The sequence below is a fragment of the Nycticebus coucang genome, chromosome 10 (assembly GCF_027406575.1).
Source record: "Nycticebus coucang isolate mNycCou1 chromosome 10, mNycCou1.pri, whole genome shotgun sequence".
Classification (NCBI taxonomy): Eukaryota; Metazoa; Chordata; class Mammalia; order Primates; family Lorisidae; genus Nycticebus; species Nycticebus coucang.
In genome coordinates, this window is record NC_069789.1 from 7,757,476 (window position 1) to 7,768,846 (window position 11,371).

The window sequence follows — 11,371 nt, forward strand, 5'->3', positions numbered from 1 at the left end:
ATGCCTGTAGTCCCAGCTACTATGGAGGGTGAGGGAGGATGATCGCTTTGTCTCAAAAGTTAATTAATTGAATAATGAATTAATAATAATAAATTCTGGAGGTGGCTGGTGGTGATAGTTGCACAAGAAAGTGACTGTACTTACTACCATTGAAAACTGCATATTTAAAAATGGTTAAGAAGGATTCCAGCTTGCTCCTTCTGGCACGTGCCACCTAGGTCAATTTGCGTGCCCTTCACAGCATTTACTGACTCAATAACATGAGGTGCAGTTAAGCCTTACCCACAAACACCACCCATTGTTTCAGAGATTAATTAGGGTGTGCCATTATCTAATCAAAACAAAATCAAAAAATAAGAAGCAAAATTTGCTCTAAATGAGAAAGAATCAGTGAAAGATCTCCAGATACATGAAAAATTAGAGTAAAAGGATGCCCCTAAAAGAAAAAATAGCTCCATACTAACAGAAACCAATGAAAATAAGAATATTGAAAGGGATGATAAAAAATTTCAAATATGGGTGGTTGCCAGGCCTGCAGGCCAGTCTGCAGAGCGCTAGTGGAGGCCTCTGCTGCCACTGCACCCACCGCCGGTGCTGGGGCTACTGCTGTACTCCCAGCTGCATGCCTGCTCAGCCCTGCCGTGCCAGCAGACCTCAGCAGGTGGTCTGGGCCCTTAAGCCTTCAGGAACTAGACAAGCAGCCATAGCACCCACTTTAGGTCACCTACGCCCGGTGGGGGTGGATTAGCTGGGTAAAGTGCTGATACCCACCCAGGTTTAAAACAGACCCACCTGCATTACCTGGGATGGTCTTGAGCCAGGAAAACTCTACACCTTGATCCTAACAGACCCACATGCTCTCAGTGGGAAGGATTCCAAATACAGGGAATAGCAGCATTTTCTGGGGGTCAACATGAAGGGCAATGACATCAGCAGTACCACACTCCTCTCCAATTATGTGGGCTCAGGGCCTCCCAAGGGCACAGGCCTCCACCACTATATCTGGCTGGTTTATGAGCAGGACAGGCCACTGAAGTATAAGGAGCCCATTCTCAGCAACCCATCTGAAGACTGCTGTGGCAAGTTCAAGGTGGTGTCCTTCCTACAAAGCATGAGCTCATGACCCCAGTGGCCAGCATGTGTTACCAGGCTGAGTGAGATGACTGTGTGCCCAACGCGTATGAGCAGCTATCTAGGAAGTAGGGGAAAGCAGGTGGACCTTTCCCCCTGACCAACAACCATCCTCTCTCTGGTCTCTCTGCTCTCCTGGTGACTACTGTCACAGGCAGTCTCTTCTTACCCACCCTCACTAGTAGCTGAAGACTGTGCTTCTTATTCCGCTGAGATTAAATGCATCATCATGATAGCATTTGTGTCCTCCATAAGAGGAGCTTCTAGGGAGAGGTGAGAACCAGCGTAGAGTGCGTTTAAGAGAAAAAATGTAGAGAGAGACTGGAAACAGTGAGCACAGACAAAGCTTTCCCAGGGTTTTGTGGCAAAGGAGCCCAAGGAGATGAGCAAGTTTAGAAAGAGAATTGAGGGTCAAGATAATTCATCAAGATGCTGGAGAGAGAGCAGTGCACCAACCCTGCCCCAAACTTACTCCAGTCCATAGATTTCTAACTCTCCACCCTCCCTTACCCTCGTGAGTGAGGTCTTGGAATTGGAGGGAGCTCCAGAAATAAGAAAGGGTTTCCTTTCCATCTGAGAGCAGCACTCTACCTCCATCTATTCCTCCACTGAAGAAGGGCTGCACAGATGGATTCTGGAGTGTTCTGGAGGCACTATTCATTTGGAAAACCTGAAGTCTGAAATAATTCCCTCCTCTTCACCTCTGTGTTCCCTGAGCCTCTTTCAGGCATCATCCCGAGGGCCTGACTCAAAGCCAGGTGTTTATTTAGTTTTAGTGAAGGGGTAATTAAAATAAGGTATATGTGGGAACTGGTGGCTCACACCTATAATCCTAGCACTTTGGGAGGCTAAAGCAGGAGGATTGCTTAAGGTCAAGAGTCTGAGACCAACCTGAGCAAGAGTGAGACTCTGTCTCCATAAAAAATTTAAAAAAATCAGTTGGTAGGGCAGCGCCTGTGGCTCAAAGGAGGAGGGCACCGGCCTCATATGCTGGAGGTGGTGGGTTCAAACCCAGCCCTGGCCAAAAAAAAAAAAAAAACAGAAAAAACTGCGGAAAAAAAAAAGAAAGAAAGAAAGAAAAGAAAGCCCCTCAGCCTGGCAGTGCCCCCAGACTATGTGTAGGAAGACCATACCAGGTCTGGGTGAATTAAATTATATAAAATAAAAAATAAAAAAGAGAGAAAAAGAAAAAAATCAGTAGGGCATAGTGGTGGATGCCTTGTAATCCCGGCTACTTGGGAGGCCATGGCTTGAGCCCAGGAGTTTGAGGTTGCAGTGAGCTAAAAATAGAATAAAATAAGATAAGATAAAATAAGGCATAACCATTACTAGTAAATTTATTTCACCAGTCTTCCTCACCCTATCCCTAATGAATCAGGAATTAGAAGTGACCATGACTTTTAAGGCAGTTCCAACCTCATTCTGCTGCTCCCCAACTCTTTGGGGAGGTATGTTAGGGTGAGAAAGACGGACTCTGTGAAGATGACTTCCAATTGTCACCCCAGAGCTTATATCCAGAGGGCACCATGCAGTCCACTCAGCACTGTGCAATCCTTATTGCTAAATTTGTAGCAAACAGGGGATTATTGGTTTATGCGTTTTGAACAATTGATCTGTCTCCTGATCAATTGTGGGGTGGCCTCTCATGTTTAGCCCACCTGACATGTTCTGGGAGATACCGAATGAGCTGGAAAGGGGTAGAAGACTCTGAAGTCAAATTCTAGAGGATGCTCCTGTTACCAATTCAGGAATATTTCAGAGAGGTTGCGAGGGTTAGAGAGATTTGGGAGCTAATTGTTTAATTTCTCTGCATCTTCATTTCCTTACTGTAAATAGGGATAAACTCCTGTCTTCCCACCTCCCGATGGTTTGAGGTTCAACTATGATACTGGTAAGAGTTCATACACCACAATAGTGACTTGGGTTAAATGGAGTTTGAAGACTGCAGGGAAAGGTGGCCAGTGGAAAGTGTGTTTCCACAATAGAGACGTGTCCCTCAGCATGTGGTCCAAAGTACTGTAACAGCCTGAGGGCCTTAACGTGGAGCTCAGGGCTATTCCCCACTGGATCTGAAGAGTGGCTCCCAGCTCAAGGAGCCTCTCCTGCCAGGGCAGTGGGTATTGCTGGTACTCTGCTTCCTATTGGGTTTAGGGGAAGTGGGCTCTGTGAGTTTTCAACCCTTATTGTGGTCTCCTGGTTAGGATGAGGCATTGGGTCCTCTTGGGTGAGTTATTTCATATTCAGGCCAATAATTACAGGTTAGAAGCTCTTAGGTTTCTGTTTTAGAGCAAGGATCTCTGGCTAACATACGTGCTTACCAGGGTAGTTAACTGATGGACATCAACATATTTGAAAAAAATTTTATTTGCTTTGTTTTGATTAGTATATTAATCTTTTTAATTACAAAGCAACATATCTCAGCCTCTGCCCAAGCCCATGGTAAAATCTACTCCTCCAAACTATTTTGGTTCATTCATTAAACAAATACGTTTTCCATGTATGCCCATTATGTTACTGTGTAATAAAGGGTGTTTAGTGTGTCACAAGAGCAGAGAGCAAAAATTTGGAGGTCAAGGAAGGATTCCTGGCTCGGTGCCTATAGCTCAGTGGCTAGGGCGCCAGCTACATACACCAGAGCAGGTTTGAGCCCAGCCCAGGCCTGCCAAACAATAATGACAACTACAACCAAAAAATAGCCAGGCATTGTGGTGAGAGCTTGTAATCCCAGCTACTTGGGCGGCTGAGGCAAGAGAATTGCTTGAGCCTAAGTTTGAGGTTGCTGTGAACTGTGACGCCACAGTACTCTACTGAGGGCATAATGAAACTCTGTCTCAAAAAAAAAAAAAAAAAAGAACAGAAAAAAAGGAAGGATTCCTGGAGGAAATGACCTCTCCAAAATATCTCTGAATTAATAACAGAAGCATCATCTAGTTGACTCCTTGACTGCAATGCCCTCCACCCCTTTCCAGATCATTCTACACGGCCCAGAACCTGTCAAGCAGGCCCTATGTGAGAGGCAATCCCACAGTTGATAATGAGACAGATCAATTGTTCAAAAAGCACAAAACAATAATCCACTGTTTGCTGTGAATTTGATAATAAACCAGTCCTGAAGGAGGAGTAGGAGCTGGCCAGGTAGGGGGTGAGGGAAGGATGGGAGTTCCAGTCAGAGGAAACAACATCAAGAGGGGTAGAACTGAGATGCAGTCAGCAAGAGGGCAGTGGAGGAGCCAGGGTGAGGGCAGTGGTAATGGAGAGAGAAGAAACCCCAAAGATGGCCCGGGCCTTGGGGTCAGGTTAAGATGGTTGGACTTTATCTCCAGGTAAGACAAGAGCATTAAGCATTTTGAAGGAGGGACTCACCATGATCAGATTTTAGTTCTAGGAAGATAACTCTTAAGGTGTGCCTTGAAGGTGTTAAGGGAAGAAAGTGAGATGATCAGATTTTCCTTTGAAGAAGAACCACTGGTCTATGAGGAGCTGCTGGTTTACAGGTAACTGAGGAGGGTGCCCCTCTAGGGTTTGAGTACCAGTGTGACAAAATGAGATCTGCATTTAAAAACACCCGCCCTTCTAGAAAGAGCTTGAAAGGTATAAAATGATGAGCAACTGGGGAGCCTGAGGAAACTTGGATTCAGGGTGGGAGGTGAGATCTGCCATGTCTTCCATCCGCTTCCTTTGCCAGCACTGCCACCAGCCCCTGCAACTGAGCCCGAGGGGGGAGACCGAGGACCTCCCTGAAGACCCAGGGAACAGCGGGGAGGACAGTGCTTTCTCTGGGACAGAGACCGATAATGACGAGCGACAGGACAGCGCCTCTAGCAGACCCCATCCTGCAGGTGGTAGGGTGTCCAAGGACAGAGCCGACCATTTCACCCTGCTTGGGGAGATTGGCTCTGTGCAAAGTCTCGGTAGCGTCCAGAAGGCCGCTGGGGACATTTTTGACATCCTGTCGGGCCAGAACGTTGTGGACCACCCCCTGTGTGTGGAGTGCACTGACAGTCTTCTCGGGCAGCTGGACACGGAGCTCGCCCTCACAGAAGCTGACCTTCAGAACTATCAGCGGTGTCTGGAGACCACAGGGGAGCGGACCGACGACAGGGACGCGCTGCAGAGGGAGCTGCGGGGCCTGCAGCTGGAGGAGGCGCGGCTGGCCCGGGAGCTGGAGGCGGTGGACAGGGACCACGCCGGGGCCGTGGCGGAGCTCGAGGCGGCCCGGGCGGAGACCGCGGAGCTGGAGCGGCAGGAGCAGCGGCACCTCGGGGACTGCCGCGCGCTGGAGTGGCAACAGCTGGAGCTGCTGGACGAGCTGGGCAGCGTGGAGAACCAGCTGGAGCGCGCGCGGGCCCAGCTGCGCCGGCTGGAGGACACCGACGTCTTCAGGGCCGCGTTTGAGATCCGAGAGGAGGGCGCCTTCGGGATCATCAACAACTTCAGGCTGGGCTGCCTCCCCGCCGTCCCCGTGGGCTGGAACGAGATCGGCGCCGCCTGGGGACAGACGGCGTTGCTGCTCCAGGCCCTGGCCACTGCCATTGGGCTGGAGTTTCAGAGATACCGACTATTCCCCTGCGGAAGCCGCTCCTATCTGAAGTCCGTGGCCGGTGACGACCCCGACCTGCCCTTGTTTTGTACTGGCGGGCGGAATTCTTTCCTGGATGACAAATTTGACGACGCGATGGTGGCCTTCCTGGACTGCATGCAGCAATTCGCCGAAGCAGCTGGGAAGGGCGCGCAGGGGCTCTGCCTGCCCTACCGGATCCGCGCGGACAGAGGCCAGCTGGAGGACAGGGGGGGCAGCCGGGAGCGCTGCTCCGTCAGGATGCGCTCCAACACCGAGCGGCAGTGGACCAGGGCGCTCAAGTTCATGCTTGTGAATTTCAAGTGGAGTTTAGCTTGGGCCTCCTTAAGGTACCGTCAAAAGTAACTTTTGCCCAAGTACGATGGCTTTTGCCTGTAATCCCAGCACTTTAGGAGGCTGATGCAGGAGGATCACTTGAGGCCCAGGGTTTGAAACCAGCTTAGGGGAAATGACTGGGGCATAGTGGCTCGAGCCTGTAGTTCCCCTGAGCCAGGCGGTGCTGTGGCTGGGAGCTGGTCTCCAACTCCTGAGCTCAGGCAATCGGCCCACTTCAGCCTCCCAGAGTGCTAAGATTACCAACTTGCTTGGGCCTTTTCTTTAATGATCTTAAGTGAGAAGTATCTTAGGCGACTGTGTCTTTATGTTGAGATTAACTTTGAGGTAAGCCAGGGGCAGTGGCTCAGGCCTGTAGTCCTAGCAAGGATGACTTGGGCCCAAGAGTTGGAGGCTGCAGCGAGCTATAATGACACCACTGCAGCCTGGGCAACACAGCAAGACCCTGTTCCAAACAAACAAACAAACAAAAAAAAAACAATGGAGAAAGTTACAATTGTTCTGTAACTTTTTTTTTTTAGCTGGGACTACAGAGCCTTGTCACAATGCTGGCTAATTTTGCTATTTTTTACTGAGATGGGTGTCTTGCTGTTGCTCAGGCTGGTCTCAAACTCAAGCTCAAGAACTCCTGCCTCTTCAGGAAGGCCAAGAGAAGAAGACAGTAGAGCACTCTAGCCTGGAGCAACAGAGATTCTGTCTCAAAGAACAAAAGATAGATGAATGTAAAACTTTGCTGAGAATATTTTTCATATACTTTTTTTTTTTTTTTTTTTTTTTGGTTTTTGGCTGGGGCTAGGTTTGAACCTGCCACCTCCAGCATATGGGACCGGCGCCCTACTCCTTGAGCCACAGGCACCACCCCTTTTCATATACTTTTAACTTTTGAATAATGTGAAATTTTTATATATTCAAAAAATTTGAAAGTATACCAAAAACAAGCAAAGTATAACACTGAAAACAATAGAAACAAAACTTAATTTTATTTCTTTTTAATTTTTTTTTGTTGTTGCAGTTTGGCCGAGGCTGGGTTTGAACCCACCACCCTCGGTATATGGGGCTGGCGCCCTACCAGCTGAGCCACAGGCGCTGCCCAATTTTATATCAGAATTTAACATAATCACATTCTAAAATGGATTATTAAGTACTCTTAAAAATAGTAACCTTATAAAATACATTCTAGGGTAAAAAAATGCTACAATAAAATTAGCTAGTAGTTCTATCAGTAGGAGTAACACCCATTTGTAATTATTTTTATGCATAGTATGGAATAAAACTATGACATTTGATTTGGGAATATTGGTATGAATTCTTTTTTTTGTTTTTTTGGTTACAATATATTTATTCCCCTTATGCCTTATTCCATTAAAAAAAGGTATGAATTCTTTTTTATTTTATTTTTTGTAGAGACAGAGTCTCACTGTACCACCCTCAGGTAGGGTGCCGTGGCATCACACGGCTCACAGCAACCTCTAATTCTTGGGCTTAACGTGATTCTCTTGCCTCAGCCTCCCGAGCAGCTGGGACTACAGTCGCCTGCCACAACGCCCGGCTATTTTTTTTTTGCAGTTTGGCCAGGGCTGGGTTTGAACCCGCCACCCTTGGCATATGGGGCTGGCGCCCTACTCACTGAGCCACAGGCACCGCCATGAATTCTTATATATGTGTATTTGTTTTCCTACCTGTGCTTACTGAAAGGGCTAGGAACAAGGACAATCCAGCAACGTAAAACACCCTGATAAACCAGACCTTGGTTTCCATTTCCTACTTATGGAAACTTCGTAGGGAATTGGCTAATTCCAGATTTGGGTGGTGGGGGTGGGGCAGGTGAAGTATAAGTGAGCTGACATTATGTTCCATAAATTAAAGAATCTATTAAATATGTATTTTTTTCTTTTTTAGAGACAGAGTCTCACTATGTGGCCCTCGGTAGAGTACGTGACGTCACAGCTCACAGCAACCTCCAACTCCCGGGCTTAAGCGATTCTTTTGCCTCAGCCTCCCAAGTAGCTAGGACTACAGGCACCTGCCACAATGCCCAGCTATTTTTTTTTTTTTTTTTTTGTAGAGACAGAGTTTCACTTTATGGCCCTCGGTAGAGTGCCGTGGCCTCACACAGCTCACAGCAACCTCCAACTCCTGGGCTTAAGCGATTCTCCTGCCTCAGCCTCCCAAGCAGCTGGGACTACAGGCGCCCGCCGCAACGCCCGGCTATTTTTTTGTTGCAGTTTGGCCGGGGCCGGGTTTGAACCCGCCACCCTCGGCATATGGGGCCGGCGCCTCACCGACTGAGCCACAGGCACCGCCCAATGCCCAGCTATTTTTTGTTGCAGTTTGGCCAGGGCTGGGTTCCAACCCGCCACCCTCAATATATGGGGCCCGTGCCCTGCCCACTGAGCCCCAGACGCTGCCCAGGAATCTATTAAATATTAATGGGACATTTCAGAAGAATACAGTAGTCAACTAGAAAGAGCTCTCACTGGTCAAATTTGGGACAAGCTGAGTATCAACAAGAAGGATAATTATAACTGCTGGTAAAATACTGAAAAATCAAAAATCCATGAATCCTCAGTGATACTAATAACGGAAGATGCAAACATTCATTTGTCACAATTAAGGTGACTATTATGGATAATTCTTACATCAAAATTCAGTATTGAAAAGGAAAATTGGCGGTGCCTGTGGCTCAAGGAGTAGGGCACCAGCTCCATATACCAAAGGTGGCAAGTTCAAACCCAGCCCCGGTCAAAAACTGCAAAAAAAAGAAAAAAAAGGAAAGGAAAATTATATTTAACACCGGATAATATCAACTTTTACAATATTTTCTAATCTATTATGTGAAAAAATCCTCAGTGTTGTTTCAACTTGAATTCCTATTGTTAAATATTGTTAAATTGTTAAATATTTCAGTATTTGCTATCCATTTGGATTTCCTCTATTGACCAAAGACGATTTTAATTTTGAATTTTTGCTATTGAATTGTAAAGGTTTTTGTATATTAGAGCAATCAGCAATTTACCATATATGTTGCAAATAATCCTACCCCCCATCCGTTTTCCCTTCCTTCATTCATATTTACAGCAGTGCTGTACATCTAGTTTTTTGGGGTTTTTTAAAATTTTTTTTTGCAGTTTTTGGCCAGGGCTGGGTTTGAACCCGCTACCTCCAGCATATGGGGCCGGTGCCCTACTCCTTTGAGCCACAGATGCCACCCTTTATTTTTAATTTTTATGTAGTCAAGATTGGTAGTCTTTTCATTTATGGCTTTTAGGATCTGCATCATGGTGGAAAAGATGGTTTCCACTCTAAGATAATAAAATTATACATGATGTTTGTTTTCTTTAAAAGCTAGACCATTACAGTTTCATTATTTTTATCTTAAAATTAATAAGGTAATTAGAGTCTCATTTTATCGCCCTTGGTAGAATACCATAGCATCACAGCTCACAGCAACCTCTGATTCCTGGGCTTAGGCGATTCTCCTGCCTCAGCCTCCAAGTAGCTGGGACTACAGGCACCCACTAGAACACCCAGCCATTTTTTGTTGCGGTTTGGCCAGGGGTGGGTTTGAACCTGCCAGCTTCGGTATATGAGACCAGTACCCTACTCACTGAGCCACAGGCACCACCCTAATGTAAGATTTCACTTAGGGCTCATGCTTCCTTTGATTCCAAATAGTAAAATCAAGATATTCTGGGGAAAGAGGGAGTAAGCCATAATTGTAAAGTTTTTTGGTTTTGTTTTTGCTGTTATAACACTAATAATGAAATAAAAGCTTTTTTAAAAGCCTATATTGTTTTCATATTTACAAATGTGTAATCATAGCTGTGTAATCTTCCCAGGTTTGTTCCCTGCCATATTTCCTCTTGCTAGTCTCTCTTGTACTTAAGATTTCTAAGCAGGTATGGTCACTTCACAAAGAGCTTACTTCCCACCAATTTCCCACCAAACTTACCCAAGATCAGGATTTTTCTTTCTTTCTAATTTTTTTTTTTTTGTTGTTGAGACAGAGTCTCAAGCCGTTGCCCTGGGTAGAGTGCTGTGGCATCATAGCTCACAGCAACCTCCAACTCTTGGGTTCAGGTGATCCTCTTGCCTCAGTTTTTCTATTTTTTAGTAGAGACGGGGTCTTGCTTTTGCTCACGCTGGTCTTGAACTCGTGAGCTCAAGCAGTCCACCCACCTCAGCCTCCCAGAGTGCCAGGATTACAGGCATGAGCCACTGCGCCTGGCCATGGTCAGAATTTTTCAAAGCAGATTGGATCAAGTCATGTAAGCCTAGGCCAGCCCATTCTATCCCTGGTCATGTGACTACTCCCACCCATTGGAAAAGTGTCCTAATTATGGTTGAGCTGTGTCCATTCTGTTTCTAGCTCTGGTAAAACCAATTCAACAAAACAAGCATGTTTTCAGAAAAAGCTTGGCCCAGCACTATCTTAGGTAGCTGAAATATCCTGGAAATGTCCTATAAAGCTGGGGCTTTGTAATCAGACAGATCTAGTTTCAAAAGATGAGCTTGTCACTGTGGGCCCAGGAAGTTAAATTGATGTCAGCCTCCTCGTTTGTAAAAAACGATATCAGATAACTTTTTTTTTTTTTTTGTAGAGACAGAGTCTCACTGTACCGCCCTCGGTAGAGTGCCGTGGCGTCACACGGCTCACAGCAACCTCTAACTCTTGGGCTTACGCGATTCTCTTGCCTCAGCCTCCCGAGCAGCTGGGACTACAGGCGCCCGCTATCAGATAACTTTGAAAGATCCATAGCCAAATGCACATGACCGGTCACCTATACCACAGTCACTCAAGCAGGAGCCAGAAATGAGAAAGTCCAGAGGGAGCCTTGAGAAATAAAGACCACGTGATGATGCTGGGTGCTCCTTGCCCTTGAACTCTGTACCTCTTTGTTGATCGGTAAAATGGGGGTAATGATAATACTCACATCAAAGAGTTACTGAGAGGATTAAGTGAGATAATACATGAAAAACATTTAGAAACACACTGGCAAATTAGTAAGGGGCCATTACCAAGGGAAACGTTCTGTTTTTAATTTCTATTTTTACATCTTAGATAATGGAATTCACATGTCTAAAAGTGTTCAAGGAGAGAAAGAATTGTTAACCTTTTAGTTTCAGAGACTTCTTTTAGAATGTGATAGCATGGATAAGTCTCAAATGTCAAAATATTAGTAATTAATATACTTCAAAGATAGCTCACTCAAACCTAAAGAAATACAAACGAAAACAAAGTAAAATAACTATTTCCTACTTCATATGATAAAGGAAATGCGATATCATGAATAAATATATTGGGGGAAAAGATTGTGATCCTTTTGG

The 11,371-nt window shown here is 45.9% G+C and overlaps 1 pseudogene; it reads left to right on the forward strand.

Annotated features, from left to right (window-relative positions):
- Positions 1-515: 515 nt before the first annotated feature.
- Positions 516-1,203, forward strand: LOC128595754 (phosphatidylethanolamine-binding protein 1-like; annotated as a pseudogene).
- Positions 1,204-11,371: the final 10,168 nt, after the last annotated feature.